General features: G+C 34.9%; 1 protein-coding gene across 6 annotated transcripts in view; it reads left to right on the plus strand.

The window, feature by feature from the left end:
* Nmdar2 (glutamate ionotropic receptor NMDA type subunit 2) overlaps positions 1-19017 on the plus strand; it is a 179111-nt gene that overhangs the window by 45484 nt on the left and 114610 nt on the right. For all 6 annotated transcript variants that reach the window (XM_034328851.2, XM_034328879.2, XM_034328870.2 and 3 more), the window contains one exon: positions 16799-16865. The gene's annotated coding sequence lies outside the window, so the exon portion shown is untranslated. The remainder of the gene's footprint in view (positions 1-16798; positions 16866-19017) is intronic.

Raw genomic sequence — 19017 nt, forward strand, 5'->3', positions numbered from 1 at the left:
TCACGCTTCTCGTGGTTTACCATGAAAATTTCGATAAAGGGTTCCTTGATACGTTGGCTGACCGTTCTTTGTATAGAATATCGAAGGTATTATTTTGTAATAAACCCCGCATGTTTAATTATAACATAATAAGAACAAAAGATCGAAATTAATTTTTAATAGGTTAGATATTTAGAGTGCAAGTAAACTCGTCAAATTATTAGAAATATTTATAAATTTATTCTGTATATCATTTTTTTCAATTTGGATAGAAAATGAAACACGAGTCGTTATTATTCAAAGGAAGACGAAATTTATCCTATCCGTGACAATGTTATGAACGAATGGTCTTAAAGGGCTAAAATTGTATATTCCCACCACGAATCGTATTTATAGCCCATTGGGCCTGAAACGTGATTCAATACGTTCGATCACCATATAACGAGACGACGATAAATTATTGTTGATAGTATAACTGGTTGACGATGAATCGTTATCGATTCTCAAATGGGCAGTTAAAACTTGATGCAGTAATTGATTTCTTACTGTCGTCATGGGAGCTCCTGTTTTTAGGTACACGATAAAATATGAAACATTAATTCTATGGATGAATTAGGACTCGTTGGTAAATTCAATTTTATAAAATTTTTATTATTTCTAATAATAAGGGTAATAAGAATTTTCTTGAAACTCCAAAGAATTGGACAAGTATGGGAAATCGTTTTGTTCATCGTTCACTGATATCAGTAATAAGGGACTTGTTTAAGGTACTAGTGCATCCGTGTAAGAATTCTATCCTCCTCTACAATTTCCTCTCGCGAGATTCGATTTAATCGAACCCCTGTTTGGCGCAGTTCGACGATATCGTAACCACTTTAATCTGCACGCCACTTTAACGCACTCGTGAAGCAAACCGACCAATAATCAATAACATGTGCTAGCGAGGAAGCAGGAAAATATCAATAGTATTTAGAGCATCTGGTAAATGTCCTAATATGCTTTGTTCGAAAGGAAATCGAAGTATTTGCTTTAGGAAGCGAAGTATTTGAGGTGACAAAAACCTTTTTTTTTTCTTCAAAATCTCGTGAAAATTAGATATTCATTTTCCAAAGTTGATCGTGAATCTTCCGACTCCAATCTTGACATTTTCATTTTTAGCACAAAGTCTTCCTTCTTCTACCGTCAATCAAGCATCGTATGCTCAATCATTCATTTTATAAATGGTCGTTTATAAGAACGTTGTAAGCAAGCATGATAAAGTCATAATTCATCCAATTGAAACCTTGACGTCACATTTTCATCTATCAATCACAAACGTCAACAAGTTAAAATTGAAAGGCATCCTCCACAAAGTACATAATCCTATGAAGTATCTTGACAACCAGGTAGCAATCATTTATGCTTAAACTTTCTACCGCGTTCGGGTTTATGTAACTCAATTTCTATAGCTTTTTTATTTTGTAAAATTGCGTCTATATTTCATTCATCGATGCTCATTGATAGTTCGAATTAATTAATGAAAATTGAGGTGTCGGGCAATTGAATGCAGGCTGATGCGTTAATGAGCGACACCGTTCGATTTTTTGATGAGATATCAGGTGATGAGGTTGAAATCGAATGCGTCCACATTTGCGGTTTCGGTTCGGAGCCACGTCGAATCATAAAATAGAGAAACGTGACCAGCATCCCGACGCTGGAATCTAATTACCACGGGAAACAGAAAGATCGAGTCGTTGAACGTGACGCGTTCATTGTTATTCAAATTTAATTATCAAACGATTCTCTATTCGATCAGGCTTCTCGCTGCTTCGCGCTGTCTGAATTTCTAATTTCAAATGGGAAAAGAGAGAAGCGTAGCCCCATCTCTCTTTCTTTCATTTTCTCATTAATCTTCTTTTTTCAATCGTTCTTGAAGGAAGTCGATAGAAATTTGCCTCCCAGTCACGATCCGTCAAGAAAATTGTCTTCTGTAGATTGCTAGCATTTTTCCACGCTATTTGAGCGGATAATTTCAACTATTCTTTCTTGATTTTCGTGCAATTGCTGTAGAAAAATTTTTATAACAAAATGATTTTGAGATGCAAGGTTTGATTGTAAATTTAAAGCTTTTTCATTCAGCGGGGAGCAATGATTTTTTAATAGAACACGGTCATTCGTCGAAGTCCACGCAGTTTTCGTTGCTCTTTGAAAATTGGTCCAGACAGCCGTTTATTAATCGCGAAATTAATAATTAAGAGCAACTGGAAATTACCAGTGTGCCACGTTACGCGAGCTTGAAAGCTTTCATATACAATTTCAACTGTAGACAATATTCGATACTCGTACGGAAAGTGTTTTCCATTTAAAATTTAATTCGGACGAGTGAATGTTTGATTGATTTGAACGAGCTGATGTTTAATTAGTTTGTTCGTCGATCGGTTTCAGAATTTTTGAAAAAGTTTAATTGAATATTTAGATGGAATTAATGGAAAGTGGATAGCAACGTTGATGCTTTGTACAATCGGATAAAAAAATCTTTTTTACTACTTAATGAAAAAATAACATTTTAGTATTTGATACCGAATATATTCTAACTTTTCTACTACATTTTTTCATAAGCGACAGGATGCACCTAAAAATGCAGATGCACTTTTTTCTAGTGCAACTGAACCGTTCTTCAAAATATTCTACGTAAAATATGTTCAAAATAAAAATAAAAATTTTCTTGTGAGCGTGTACAAAAAATTGTTTATCATTTGGCTATATTTACTCAGCATCCATTATGCATACGACTAGCATAAACGCAGTCGGATGGTTAAAGAGGCAAGGCAGTTCAGAGTTGGTTTCAGAATTTCCTCAGAAAATTCTTTTCAGGTCGTGGTATCGGCATCGGATACACGATACGAATAAGGTAATGAAGTCGAGCATCTCTTAAGACTTTTCTGCTTCACTGACTATTAAACTTCACCACTTTATCGACTGGTTCGATACCAAGCTATATCTCGTTTGGTTATACCAAGACCCGCGATCATCATGAATTATGAGTATTGCCAATCGATTTTCTATCAAAGCGGCGTTTGATCGCGCAAACTTATCCCTTCGACCTTGTTCCCGGCATAATTAACCAGGTGAAAACAAGATTACGCAGGAGATTTTGCGTAATCTCGTTAACTCTTGTCGCGTTTCCCTGTTATTTGTTAGAAGGTGCTTACGTCGCTTTAATCCCTGGCTCTACTACTAGCTGAGTAGGAGATGTGAGTATCTCTACTACCGGATTTGCATAACACCTTTTTTCATGATATTATTAGTTATTTTGTTTCTACACGAGCTTAGCTTATCTTTCTTTTGCTTTTTATCAAGTACCTACTGAAACGAAATATTTTGTATAAAAAATAAATGTTCATGTTGGGGAAAATACTATTATTGATAAGGTTACTGTTGATTGTTCTTTTTCTTTAAGGATGTTCAATTTATTTATCTTCCATTTTAAAATAACCGTTGAATTGAAAAATAAATATAAAAGTTCGCAATATCGACTGTAGCAGTTCCGTATTCTGCACAACAATGTTTACTAACTCCTTGATAGCTACCATCCAACTATTGTAGAACTAACTTCCGGTCTGGTTACAACTCGCTTCTAATCAAGTCTGAATTCATCTATGCGTGTTGTTCCAAACGTGCCTGTGTATTTTGATCATACGTGAGTGAATTTCAGAGGGATTTTGTATCAGTATTGTCACTAATATAGTCGTTTCTATTACTCTTCCTTCAAACCTTTAGAGTTTCTTTTGTTTTTAGAATTAGTGCAGCATTCAGTAGGGAATTTAAGCTGGTACAGTGCTTTTAAAATCTGTTCGTTTAATCACTTTAATTATGGGTCATTGAAATCGTCTCGGAACAAGAAAGTAATTAAAAGTAAAAGTAAATTAACTTTAGAACTACCAAATTGAATGGCTACGAGTTCCTTATTTTTAATTATAGAATTCATTAAGGTGCCTCTGTTGTATATGGTAATTTATTTTACCACTTTATTTTCAATTTAAAAGGAAGTGTGCATCGAATGTCGGTCGCTCTGCGCTCAAAGTAAATAAAAAGTAAATTAACAGTTCACTTTGTAGCCAAGTTGTTTCTTGAAATTCACGCGATCTGTGTAGTCGTTTAATGAGGAGACGTTGTACACGCCCTTTATTTGCAAAATCGATCCGTGGTTCCAGTGGTACCTGTTCGATGTTTGACGTGGGTTAACGACATATCAATCACTGCGGGGAAGGGCTTCGAAATTCTTTGAGATCTAATTATAATTCGATGCACTTCTGCTTAAATTAAATTTCTGAATAAATGAAAAATTGTTGTTTCTCAGAGTGTATCCCAAAAATTGTGTAACTGTAACCAAAATTATTCTAACATTTAATTTAATAATTAAAACAGAATTTTAACGCTTTATAATCCTCTCCTTTTATCTTCTACCTCCAACATTTAATTGCGAGTCGCGTATTTGCAGAATCGAGGATTTTCAAATTAAACTCCCTTTTAACAACGAAATTCTCCCCCCAAAAAATTTAGTTCCACGTTGTTCAGTTTGCTCACGTCCCTCTTTAGCGCGTGTCACACGTAATGAAGGATAAACACGGGAAAAGCGGCAAACTGCTTTCATTTCCTGCTATTCATTTCGCGGTACGATTCTATTTTGGTCATCAACGCCTCGTCACCTCGAAATCTAACGACTTTAAAAGCGGCATGTACAATTACAGAGGCGGCTGCCCTACTGACAAACGATATTCCGGTCTGATAGGACCGTTAAATTTCCGGTAATCTTGTTTCCGCTCAGTTAATTGCGCCCGTACTGCAGGCTGCAATTCGATCTTGATTCAGCGTCGAAATCAAACTGCAATTCTGACGATATTCATAATTTGTTCCGACGCCGTTAGTGTCGAGAACAAGTACCAAACAAACTTTTCAATTAGATACCATTAACACCTTTTGCTTCTATTAGTCTTCAGTGTGATTCCAGACGTTCAACGTCAAGAATTAAAAGTTTCTAAGAAGATGCATAGGTTTAATCAAAATCATCTTGTCGAGTACGTGGAAGTGTATCTACTTCTATTCTTTTTGCTAAATAGGGGTAATTGTAGATTCTGAAGAAAATTTTATGCTCTATACTCTATAAAGAAGAAAATTGTAAAATTATTGTTTTCTATGGCTAGATTTTTATTTTAGTATAAAATTATTCCTTTTTTATTCATATGAGTAATTGTAGAATTCAAAGGAATAGATAAGAAGAATTTTTTAATATAATATTTCCTACATATTCATAAGGTTTCATAATTTATGAATTTCTACTTTCAGACTTTTCCTTTATGAAACCCCTCTGAATAATTGAACTATTTTGCATGTAATGTTGTTAGAATAATTTTCTTATTTCGCCGTTGTGCGATTTATCACCGTGTTCCTCGCAACAACGAGGTAACCATTAGGACTATGAAATATGAAAAGCTTCATGATCCAGATAAAGTGTTAAGCTATTTTTAAGCGCTGCTCGAAGCTCTTTCCACCGTGGCTGCCGCACGTTTCCTGCCCTGTCCAATTTCCGTTTGGTCTCGAAATGGAAATCTTATTCTCGAACCTTTGATATCCGGCACAGCGGGTGTATTACAGGAACGTCTGTCGGGCACAGACGCAATTTCGAGTACTGCTTTTTTGTCGTCGGTTAAATTGCAGTAGTCGTCGACGCGGGGAAAAGTAATTTTATGCATTCGTGTAACGTTGTAATCCCATCCTCGATGTTTATCTCTATCTTCATTGTTCTTCTCTTGTCACATTTCTGTACGAAAAGACAGATGATGTGTGCGCTCGCTTTCAGATCAGGTTTTCCTAAAAAAAAAAATGGCGATATTGGGGAAGTATCACGTTAAAACATAAATGGATAATTTACTTTGCTTTCTGTACACACTAAGCTTCTAAAAGCAACAGTTTTGTAATGAAAGGGTTAATTCAGTAAATTCACGGCATTCCTTTGTAAGTGTATACCATTTATTCTTTAAAAAGGAAACATGTTTCGTATCTCTTTTATTTTGAGAAGGGTTAAACTGTACTTTTATCTTGGTCATAAGTGGAAAAAGAGGTAGAACGAAGTTTTCTGGAATATCTTTATGTACGAGTTGTACCTGTTTGTTAATTTATCTCGTTTTGATACTTTACCAAATGTTCTTAGGTAAGTTATTATACGGATTTAGGAATTCAAGCGTATGCAAACAATGGTAATTTCCGATTAAGTGCTTAGCAGTAAACGGAATGTATAAAGGGATTCTGAAACGTACAAACTTCTGGAATTGCATTCTGCTTATCTTACAAATAGGACAATTAAGTTATCATTTGTATATGAAGATGTACGAGTACAAGGAGTACCTCTATGTACACATTTGGACATTTGCTGGAACCTGAAATAAATCTATTCTTTTATTTTTATTTTAATAAAAATTCTCTTTCCTCTCTGAATGGATTTACAATAGACCTATCCTTTTGAATCTCTTTCCAAATTTTGAATTTTAGAGACCTGCATGCACCTTTAGAAAGCATTGTAATGCCAGGTTTATTTTTTGGTTTTGGAAGTTTGTTTAGTTGGGAAAGTTTTCCCTGGAACCAGTAAAATATGACTCCACAATGCTTTGTTCTGCCCATATTTTACTTTACCCTTTTATTTTAAAAAGCAGCGCAAACGCAGAATGCGTATTCATTGTTGCAAAAAAATACGTTCTGAAATTGTAGTATACTTCAAATATTTTCCTGTACTTTTTTTCTTTTATTACTCTTTTCTAATTGCACTCAGAAAATGGAAAAGATTTTTTCCTTCGAATTTCTCACAAAAATATTTTTAATGTCTTTTAACGATTCTCTGTCATTCTTCCTTATCTTGTATCGGATTAATTTTTCAAAGATTTCTGCTGTTGAAATCTGGAAGAAATGTCATTTTACTCAACGATATTTCGATCTTCGACGGCGGCTATAATTTTCTTCGAACATATTATATTCTTCCTCGAATCGTCATCGACGAATGTGCCACATTCTCAAAGAAAAAGTATCATGAAACCGGCGTCGTAAATAACGGAGGGAAATGCAGTTTAAACGACAACGCATTAATCACAAGCGGGGACGAAACGAGAAATGCTCGACGTTCGGTGAACGGGAAAATGCGGAGGGAAAGAAAAAGGTATCCACATTTTTGTTAGCCTTCATGCACGTATACGTGCGATCCTATTCAGGTCACACCCGGGAAGCTTTTGTAACAATAATTCTCGAGTTCGTGGGTGTACAAGGTCTCTACGAACAATTATAATGAAACTATAGAAAAAAAAAAAAGAATGAATTCGTGCGTTTTGCTTGGATTCATTTGTACCGTTTTGTGGTAATGAGGAATATTTTACGCAAAGTCTTTTTGTCACTTTGGACTAAATGAAGAAGGTAAAGGAAGTTGAAAAATATTTGCATAAAAGTTTCGGTTCTTAAGATTCGCTAAATTTCAGAAACTGAAGTACAGTTGCTAGAAAATGTTCTAAAGTGAAAGTAGGTCAAATTTTTCTTCTTAATAAATCTGTATTCGTAAACTTTCTTTCAAATAATTTTTCAAGATTCTAAATTATAGCGAATATTAGCCGCGTTAATTAAAATCATCGTCAAAGTTCAGTAAGAAATTTCAACTTTTCCATTCCTTGAATCAGGGATTACAAGTTGAGGATTGCTGCGTCAGTTCTTGTAACTAATAGGAAGGTTCTCTTCCCTTCGATCGCAGTCTATGTAAATACGAAGAATTCTATTATTTGAAGTTCGCCGTGGAAAACGGCAACGATCCCGAGGATAACGTGCCATCTTCGATCGACAGATGGTCGGTTTAATCGGTTCTGCGGCGAAGAAACGAAGGGAACATTGTCGGTGGTATACGAACGAAATTTTCTATCGTACATCCTCTGTCGTTTTATTATTTTTTTTCGTTTTGCCCTCGTAACAATCCGTGTCCTGGCTCGCTGGGTTATTACCGTGGACAAGGATTGCGGTTTCATCCGCGATTTCGTTTTCCCCACGATCCATGGAAGTGGTCCACGTGGGCCAGAAAAAAAAAGGTGGACGTCAGACCGTTAGGGGCAATTTGATTGCACGTACACGGGGAACACGGGTTGGCCGGGAAATTGAACCGTGGATGGCTTGAGGGTGGACTTCAATTAACCAAGCCTGCCAAAGACATTTCGAGGTCAACCTTAATTTATTTCGGTTTATTGCACGGATAGAATTGTTTCGTCGTGATTACAGCGCTCGATGAGAATAATAAGAGAGAGGATCCTCTTGACAAGCTTTTAATCACTGTACCTTTATGTTCAATAAAGTGTATTCTCCTCTTGCAAATGATGAAAATTGCATCAAAATTGCATATTGGGTTGCTAATAGCTAAATATTTTCAAAATGATAAGTAACTTTAACAAATTCGAAAATCATCTACTGTAATATTAAATATCAGTCGGAATTTCAATTTTCTTCAATTATTCAAATTTCAAACGTTAGTGGATTACCACTGATAAGCTGGAACAATTTCATTTCAATTAATAAACGTTACACGTGCTTCATGTAACATTCATCACAACTCTAGTACCAAGGTAATCATTAATCATGTCATAATGATCATTAATTTACATTGTACATACATATACGTACCTGAAGTCAGTCGTTTCAAAATTCTCATTTCATTACATTTCATCACAATTTCAACATTTTGCTCAGCTTATTTTGAGATTTAATAATTTAATATTCTTTGAATAGCAGCGTAGATGTATTACACGAAAACCGTGTAATTAACTGCATATTTGATAGAATATCAGAAAACCTTAAGTTACAAAGTCGTTAATCATCGTCTCATTGTTTGTAGAATATCGTGCTGTTGCATCAATTAAAACTTTCGTTGGTTCAGCTGTGTAGTACGTAACTTGATGTATTCAATAATTTTAGGTACGTGTAACATGCCCCACACAACGGAAATATGTCAGCTACAACTGCAAACTGTTATTTTTCAGCAACACGGATTACGAGATAAATTCTTTACAAGGGTAGCATTAAATTTATATGTCTCCTGTCGAATTTTATCCAACAGTTTAAAATTATCACAAAATATGTGAGTTCTTTTAAAAGTTTTTTCAGGGGGATATAAAAATCATTTTATTTATAATACTTTTATCCAATTATAGGGAAACGTGGTACACGTGTAATGCTCTTTTATCATGAAATGGAATATTGTGTATTCATGTGTATTAGAAGTCGTAGTTGACGTATTAAAGTTTAATGTTTCCGAGTTCGATAGTAGCAGACAGAGTTTGGAGTTACAAAGCTTAAAGTTACAGAGTACGAAATTATACTGGTACAGAGTGGCATTTGTATCTATGTACGTGTACTCCTACATATGTACATACGTACCGAATAATTCATTAGAAGGAATAAATGAATTTTATGTCACTTAAAATAAAAAAATATATATTACTTAGATTATTTTAATTCTATGGTCAATTTTAAGTTTTCTTAAAGTAAGAACCTCGTTGAAAAAATGAATTCTTCCTGAAATTTTTTGATTTCCTACAATTTATAACCAAAATTCATTTCTTCTGCATTCTATTTTCTACAAACGTGTATTGATTGCTTTTACGTTAAATAAAATAAATTGAAACACATATCAACACCAAGAAAAAAGAAATACTAGGAGAAATTGCAAATTGCAGCAGAAAATATTTCGTTCGCAGGGTTTTCTCGTTTGTCCCGTTATCCGGAATCCTCGGTTTTTTTTTTCATCGTTCGTTTCTCAATATTACCATTTTTCACTCAGTCATTATGGAGATACTTGCCCAATCTCTTGCAACAGCTTTTCTTTCAGTCGTACTTCGCCATATCTTTTCCTGAAAAGGTTGAACACGTTGTTCAACTCTGCTGTACGAGACTTAAGAACGCGAGCTGAAAGCTCCAAGAATGGTCTTCTCCTACGAACAAAGCGATTCTAGGTTCAAAAGATCCTCGATTCAGGTTTTTGTTCGTTGAAAACTGCCACAGAATTGTCATTTTCTCGATGGATATACAATGACTCACATATTTCTTCACACCAACGCGCAAAAATTTGTAGAGAGAAAGCGTGAAATGTTTAACAAATGTTTTATCGCTTTCTATATTTTTTCAAATTTTCTATATTACAAAAATTTCAAAAGTCTCAAGCGTTTTAAATATTTATAAATATTTATGATGCTTCTAATTTTTTTTCTTCTGAACTAAACGTATAAATGTTATTTAAAATATTGTATATGGCACTTATTTTACACGAATAAACGTCTGGTGGTATAGAAGTAAACGTGTGAATCGTTGTAAGTTTGCTGTAGCTAGATCGTATAACAAAAGTTGGAAAAAGTTTCTCGTGTGCTTGAGCCAGAAATAAAATCGCTTTCTGAGGAGTCCTTTCGTGGAACGATTTCAATAGAAATCGATTCGATTACTTGACCAATGCCTGATACGTTGCATTAAGGGCGGCATGTCTTATAGGAGATTATCGTAGCCGTAATCCTATGAATTATTTCGCTTGAAACTTCCAGAATCCGGCTGGAATTGCTATTAAGATGAATTATAGAATACAATGGTTCGAATGTTAAACCGCTGTCGAACTGCTATCGATATTATACTGTACATAGTTGAGTGCAATTCATGGGAAGCTATTTGATTGATTGGATATTTAATCAATTTATGTAGAACATGGAGCTTAATAGAAAAGTTGCAGAAACTAAAGAGTTTGTATTCAAACAACAGAATTAATAGTGTACAAAGCGTTAATCCTCGAGTTTTCAAACTATTCCTGCCTAAAACTTGTTTCGCTGGTCTCTACTAAAAATCCTCTTAGTAATTTTATCCGTGTTGTCACAGAAAGCCTTGCGTGACGTTTATGTGGATGGCGGACCATGAAGAGCGTCCCAATTTTAATTCCATTTTGTATTTCATATTATTTTCATTTCCTAAACTGTACGCTGTTCTTTTAAAAATGATTCTTCTAATATATGAAACTCTTTTGTCAAAAAATTATACATTTAATTTTAAATTAATATCCTTGTACATGTTTTGTAAATTTGGGTCTCGATTCACCCAGGGTTAAAGAGTTAAAGAATTTCTGGCGAAATTTTTTTTTCAAGAAGTTGTAGCAACTAAATATTGAAAATCTTTCAGTGGAAATAAAGTGACCTCCTTAGCTTTCAACAGTTTTACAGGACGCCCCTTATTTATTTTACGACCCTTGGTGTATTGATATCTGATACCTTCGTATCGTCTTCTCTAAATCGGTAACAGTAGCATGTCCTGTCATAGGGGTGCTTATCGTGGTCCAAAGTAAGTTTACACTGTAACTGAGAACAGTAGCAATTTTTCACAATTTTATTTTAAAAAGATGAATGTTAATACTTTAACAAAGGTACATTTTTTAAATATGATTCCTGTAGGATTTCTTCTTGTTTCTTTTATACCAAACAGAAAATTTGAAAGTTTTATTTAACGTAATCGTTGTAAAGAAACTGTTGCTATCGGATCTCATCGCGTTTCAATTCCGAGATCACATTTAACTTAATCTCTGCAATTAAGTAAATTACTCTCTTAGCAATTCACGTTTAAGTGGAACGACATATCGTTGTCTACGATCATCGTTGAGGCTCGATAAGGATCTTGAACACTGGAATTAAATGGTGTTTGAACCGCAGTACCACAGTACCACACTGTTAGTGACTTTTCAAAGTTCACTTCCCAGAATTCCATATACCCTTTTAGCTTATGTGCTCAATTGAACTTACATCGATTTCCGAATGTTAAGTTCCATTACATTCGGTAGATTGAGTCCAAAGTAATATTGGGATAACCATAAGCTTTCTGTTTGAATGTCCTTTCAAATTACTTTCTGCGAGGAGGTATAAATAGCCATTGAATTTTTGTTTTAATAATTCTTTTATATCTGTTGTATGTAGTTTCCACAATATACCAGAAAATAGAGAAAGAATTGCCTGATATTTTTACCCAGCTTCTATAAAAAATAGCAAAATTCTTTCAGTTTATATTTTAATTTAATTTAATTTAATTTAATTTAATTGTTTAAGATCGCATACACCTCGTAGTTATTAGCGACCTCAGTTTATATTTATACGGTATTATAATGAACTTTCATTCACTATTCCGCGATATTTCAAAATATTCAAAAGTTTGTTCAATGCTTCAGCACATTTTTTTTCTAGCGAAACTAAATCCTACGTGGTCAGTGATTTTCAAGTAGAACGGGTCCGAGTTTAATCCGACTTGTGCAAACAGTATACCTCAATTATAAGTCAGACATTTTGGGTGTAAAATGAACTCCTCGTCAATTTTTGACCATGTTTTATCTGCACTATAATTGTTCATGAATTATTATAGTACCTTTACGAATTTAAATACAGTTCAGTATTTAAACATATAAATTACTTATTATTGTACACCGTGATTAATATTTATAGTATTATTGAAAAGAAGTTTGAATAGATTTAAATTGAAGTTTCTCTTGCATTGGAATCTTCTTCTATCGAAACCTCGAATTAGTGGTCATTCAGGAATTACAATTCTGCAAATGCAAATCCGGATTCGCGCTTGATTTGTGCCGTTCCTGTACAAATATTTTCTCGTAAAATCTAGCTGTTTCGAGACGAGCTTACGTTTTGCACGAAGTTATTTTAAGCGATTACACTGGAAAATTCATTTTATTTTTTACACAACCGTATGGAATTTATTACACTTTTTATAGACTAATTTTTCTCATTCCTTAGAAAATATTATTAGATTATCAGAAATTCAAAATTATAAAATTTCTTATATTTTAAAATTTTCGTTTCACCGCACTAAATCCCACTCTTATTAATATCTGGAAAACTGGTAGAAGAATAAAATAAAAAAGAGAAAAATAAAACTTTGCAAGGTTCACTAAAAGGCTTCATTATACCGTGATGGAGTATTGCAAAGTAAACAGAACTTTTTCAATCGTTCTTAAAAATTTCACCCGGAAAGTTTGCCGCGTGAAATTGCAGAAAATGCAAGCAAAGCATCCGGGGTGGCCTGTTAATTAATTGCACTTCTGGCAATCACAAGTTTCGAGAAAATTTCAAATTGTCGATCGACACCTTGTTAGATCGTGGAAGTTCTGACAAGTTTCCTCTATTACTTCTATATTGCACTTTTCTCCAGATTTCTTGCTGGATCTCTTCATTCCAGTCGCCGAAGTGGCCGTAAGTACACACACACAGTGTACACGTCGAATTTCTGGCTACTTTAACGACGTGGTATTTACTCTTCCTTTAAGAAGTAAGCCACAATGGACAGCGGACAAAGTACATAACGAGCTTTTCCTTTTAAGACAGGCCCGATACTCCCCCGCTTCGTAAAAAGAAAATACGGGAAAACTTTTTCGAACAGGAACTATATCGCACTATATTTACTTTCCTTTCGAATCAATTTGTCGACGGAATAGGATTTACGTTAGCAAAGTGTGTGCTGGAAATGCAACTCGAGGGAACGCTTGTTCTTTTCTCTGCGTGTTTCAGAATGTTATAGTTGTCGATATGAAATTTAAAAATTTTAATAACCTATCGATGTTAAACTGTTCGTTGAAATCTCAATTTCGATATTTTGTTCAGAAACTTGTAATTGTGAAAATGTTGATCATAGAATAGGGTAACGAGTGCAGTTATTGACTTCTATATAATAATTGATCCTTTTCCTTGAAAAGTAGAAAATAAAAAGTATTTGGGCTACGAAAAATAATTATATTTTGTTATTAAACTTTTGAACAGCGGAGCCTGGGTCAGCCGTGACTCAAATAAGGTTACATGTAAAATTTTTATATTAAAGAATTTCATATACTAGAAGAATAATTTATAAAGGGACGATGTAAAATTTAGGAAATTTAAATAATATGAAGTGCAGAATTAAATTAGAATTGTGGTCTTGGGGGTCTCTCCATGGTCCGTCCTTCGAGGGTTTAGAAACGCATTATATTTTATTTTTTACTCTTTTAGGAAAAGAGTCAAGCATTGTATAGAGATCAACAACTGTTTACCCTACGTCAGATAATTTTTGTTTTGAATATTATTAGAAAAATTTATATTTTAATAATGAAAACTGCAATATGACTATCCTTTGAAATTCTACACATAAAGGAGCAATTTCATTCTTGTAGATTCTCCAGTTTCAACAGGAAATCAATGAATCAATGAATAAATTATCTGCGTCATATATTTGTGTCAAATGCATTGACTTACACTTAATGTCAGCCACAAATTGTAACCAAATAGAAGCTCCGTTGCACGCTCTTGAAAACGATCCAGACTGTCTGGAATAAATTTATACCTAGATGCGCATCGTTCTGTCGTCGGTCTAAGTATGCACTTAAAGCTCGAGTCGGTTTTTCATTCGACCTGTTGAAGTTATCCTGAAGAGACGCATCGAGTCTTCGCTGTAAACGCGTTTCACACCCGATCTGACAATGTGTTTCAATAAACAAAATTTGCATATTAGTCTTTGATTAGATGAATAAGAAAATTATCAGAATTTTAAAATTTAAAATTTTAAATTTCAAGCTTTCTATTCTTCATACTTTACATTATTAATATGATAGTAATATGTAGTATTAAGAATAATATTTTTTTCTTATTTTCTTATTTGCTTTATTGAAAATTAAGAAGGTACATACCTTTTCAAAATTACGCTGAGTTAAAGTTCTTGATATATGTAAGAACATGAAAAGACATCAGTGAAGTTCGACGAACTCAAGACAGGATGTCGATGGGCGTAAAATTTGAAGCTGCTCGTCAAAATGTTTAACTTCTCTAGCCTTTCGACTTTCTATCAAGTTTCACCTTACAGCGGTTTTAGTATAGTACTCGTCATCTTTTCAAGCACCTACCACTTCTCCTTCGACCAAGAATGTCACTCTTATATCTGAAACTTCACCGTGTCCTTGCCGCATTTTCACTTTATTCCCCGTCAGAATTTCTTCCCTTCCTTTCGCAAAATTTTTCTCCGTTCCAACGAAACTTCCATGCTTTTTGAGAGACATGAAAAATACAGGGGCGTGAAGTTTGTCGTTGTACACTTTGAATACACGTACAGGAACGAAATCTAGGAGAAACAAATTTACCGAGCGCAATCCTTGTGTTTCTCTTGCGACAGAATTTTCTATCGACTTTTTCTTGCCTGATTCTGCAGGCGATATCTTAACTTTAGCTTCTTTCTTCGTAAAACTCGCAAGATGTTACTGGTGAAAAAGTTGAAAATGAACACGCGATGCTTTGGAACTTTGAAATCACCAAAAACATGGTGTACATTCGAATTAAAATTGAAAGTAGAATAAAAGATTGTGGTAACGTAAATGAATATAATTTATTAGAATGTATAATAAAAAGGTTAATAAATAGGATACGGAATTTACATCAAAGTAGCTTGTAAAATCAAAGTTCTTCGTTCTCCAAAAATCAACTCAATTCTTTCCCACTCTGAAAAGGTACTCTCAGAATCTAAAACTAAGGCCCCGCTCAGAAAAACCCTCGTCGACCCTTTGGGTCTGGTTTTCGTCACTTTCTCTTTTGTGGCCCTTTTCTTGTCTTTAAAAATATAAACTACTCTAAGTCCTAAACTACGATGCTACAAAATTAATTTAAAAAGTCAGGACACATAATTGAAGGAATATCGCGAGTGACTATTCATACGTAAAGAGATTTCCATTAGCCGTACGAAGCTCGCGGTCATAAAGGGTAACTAGGGTTGCAATATTGTAGAGAGTACACGTATTCATTTTCGCGCTGGCAGTCGGTGTATTAACCATTCAGCGTTCATACACACGCAATCAAGCAACGAACCGAGCCATCTACGAAACTTCTCAATGACCCGGCTATGAAGTTGCAAACTTAACGGTGTTTCACGGAACACCGGTACGGTGGTACGTGTGTTTTCTAAAGGGTTGAACGCGGCAAGTGAGTCAGGCACGTGTCACGTTTACCGGGAAATAGACATAGAACTTGCTACCTAATGTTCTCTTCATTAACCGGTCGAGTGCATCGCTGAAAGCACACTAGCGCATTAATATGTACGCGACTTGGAGTGATTAGACCAAACGACAGTTCTACATTGGTTCGTCGCTACGAAGCGGAAGTACCCGCGCTTGTAAACGTGCATCTCGAATTCTGTTCGCACAGGCAACACAAGCGTTTCCTGAATTATTGCTCGCCAATTGCTGGATGACATTCGTCGGCCAAGCTTCTAGGTCAGAGTGCCCGGCTTTCCGCCACCATAAATGACTAGCGTTTCAAGTTGCAAATGCACTTTCTGTCAAGAATTACCGTGGGCTATAGAGATGTTAACCAGAACTTTTGACGAATCAATGAACTGCTGCGTTTGATGACTCATTCCGTTAGTTGAGTTTACGAGATGCTTGTCAAACTCTGTCATTTCAACCAGAATTAATGCATCGTGCTTGCGATACGTGGTTAGTTAAACAGAATGGGTAAGGAAATGTTTATCGAATAATTTACCGCAGAGGGTTGAGACTGGGGTTAAAAGGGTACTCTGTTCGCTTTGTTTAAATCCATCTTTGTGTTTCGAAAGCAGTACACGTTGACATCATATCCGTGAATAATATGTTTCAAATATTAATGATTAACATGGTAGCATGGTGGAATTAATGCTTAAATATTTATAGAATATTTTGCATACCACTTCGAAAAATGAAAATTACTTGAAGCACGCAGGTTTACGTTATATTAAATTTCTTTTTCAGGTGGATCCTTAACCAGTGCTTCGTTGTGCCTCGTGACTTGAGTAATTTATTTCGTCTGGCAATTAATGTAAGTAATAATTCTTCCTTATCAATGAATATATTATTCTTCTTAAGATTTGGAAAAGAAAATTGCACCAATTCTTTTCTTTAAATTTAAATAAGAATATTAAACTGCTCAAATCAATTATAAAATTTTGACTGTTGATTGACTTTTTAATTTTCAAATTTGATTTACATTTAATTCTATCTATAATTGTAAAGTGTTCTAAGTGAACGCCCTTTTCATAGTAATAACTGGAGTCATTGGATTTTCACTAAAGAACAACAAATCTTAATTTCAATTTGTGCTTATTTTGGCAGAATGAAAATAGCGGTAGTCGTCGTAAACTTGTTTGTTCATTTTCGACCCAGTAACGATAATAACGAACGGAAATTAGATTCGTGTGCAAACCCTACGAGCTAGAAAATTTGATGAAAATTTGAGCCCTTAGAGATACGTCTGTAGGTAAATAAGTCGCGAAATTGAAATCCAGACGTGGAATTTGAGATCGGGATCGGTGTTTACACGAACGAACGTTATTTCAAGGAAAAATAGAGAATTCTTTAATCAATGACGACTGGTCGGAAGCAGTGAGAAAGAGAGATCGGGGTTTAACTTGTGCGGAATTGGATTCCTGGCACCGACCATTTACACCTGAAAATTACTCGATCGCAGTCCTGCAATTTCATCTTGTAGCTTTTACTTTGTGAACGTTCGGAATTCTTCTTTAGTCTCGGTATGATCTTTCAGATCATAGAGTTTCTTGATAACCTGGAAAAATAATCTTACAGATCTGATTAATCCGATTATTCTCAGTTTCGTTAGAAATAAATATTTCTATTTTACAAACAAAATAGTATAGCTTCAAATCATACTCGTCATTTGTATACTTCAGATCTTTGTCAGAAAGTACAATTAGAGATGTTATGAATTCAATAAATAATTTGCAGATTAATATTGGCGCCGATAGTTTAGTACACGTTGAGGTCTCGTACAATATGTTGTTCGAAACTTTGACCAGAGAAGTTAAATTGTGAGACAATATTCACGCTGCACCAACATTGATACATGAAAACCACAGAATTTGAGTTTGAATTAGTTAACTATAGAAGCACTTAAGTCTACCGAAAGTTTACATTCGTCCTATACAATGGCTAACTGTCAATTAGTTCCATTTTGCATAGCACTCCTTTTATTGTCATTTTCCTCGGGAAAGCCTGATTTGATTGCGAATGTACAACAAATATCTTAATAAATTTAAAATCGTGCTAGAAATCGAGTAGCTGAAAAATTCGTTCGTTTCGTGATTTCTGTGACGAACATTCTGTTGATAGAAAAATTTATGAGGGTCAACAAGAGACAAGCTTTTTACCGAAAGATAAAGTCGTCGAACACCGTCAAGACGTTTCAATAATGGAAGCTTCATCTCTTCGTGGCAAACCACGCGGTTAACGTTCTTTCTCCCTAGCTTTTGTCCACGGAATGGTATTCTCGTTGCTTCTTTCATTCCTAGGATATTTCCTTCCCTTCGCCGTTATTTTTCCGTTGCTTCAGATCCATTGTGAAGATCCAACCGTTAAGAGGACTCTGTTCTTGTTTTTTTCTTTTTACACACAGAAGTCAGCGTTTTATTTTCACATGCTTCTCCGTTTTCGATTTTGCTACGCTTTTCGAGGAAAATCGTTCGTATCGCGGTTTTCTTAACGTCGTTAGCCTCCATATGCATTCAAACGACCCACTTTCCCTGAGATAATGCCGGGTAACCAACTTGGCGCTGTTAACTCGACCCTTTCTTCCGCAATTCAATATATCTCTTTGGTAGAATTTTAGTGCGAACATAAATTACACGTAGGGAGTTTCCCTAGTACAGGACGGCACCTAGTATCGGACATTAGCTATATCTAAAAGAACTGAAATGTGGAAAAATTGTTTCAACCGTCAAAACAAAGGAGAGGATAAAACAAACGTTTGACGAAACAATTTTGTCACATTTCAGTTCTTTTAGTTGTAGCTAATGTCCGATACTAGGTGCCGTCTGGTACTAGGAGAACTCACACTACTGTATTTACAGAAAGTTTCATTATCGAGGGAATATTCCATTTTGGTCTAGCGGAAATATCGATGAAACCCTTTGCATTGATATTAATATTTCACCTGTCGAGCAACAGAGTAACATATC

The sequence above is a fragment of the Osmia lignaria genome, chromosome 9 (genome assembly GCF_051020975.1).
Source record: "Osmia lignaria lignaria isolate PbOS001 chromosome 9, iyOsmLign1, whole genome shotgun sequence".
In the NCBI taxonomy this organism is placed as follows: domain Eukaryota; kingdom Metazoa; phylum Arthropoda; class Insecta; order Hymenoptera; family Megachilidae; genus Osmia; species Osmia lignaria.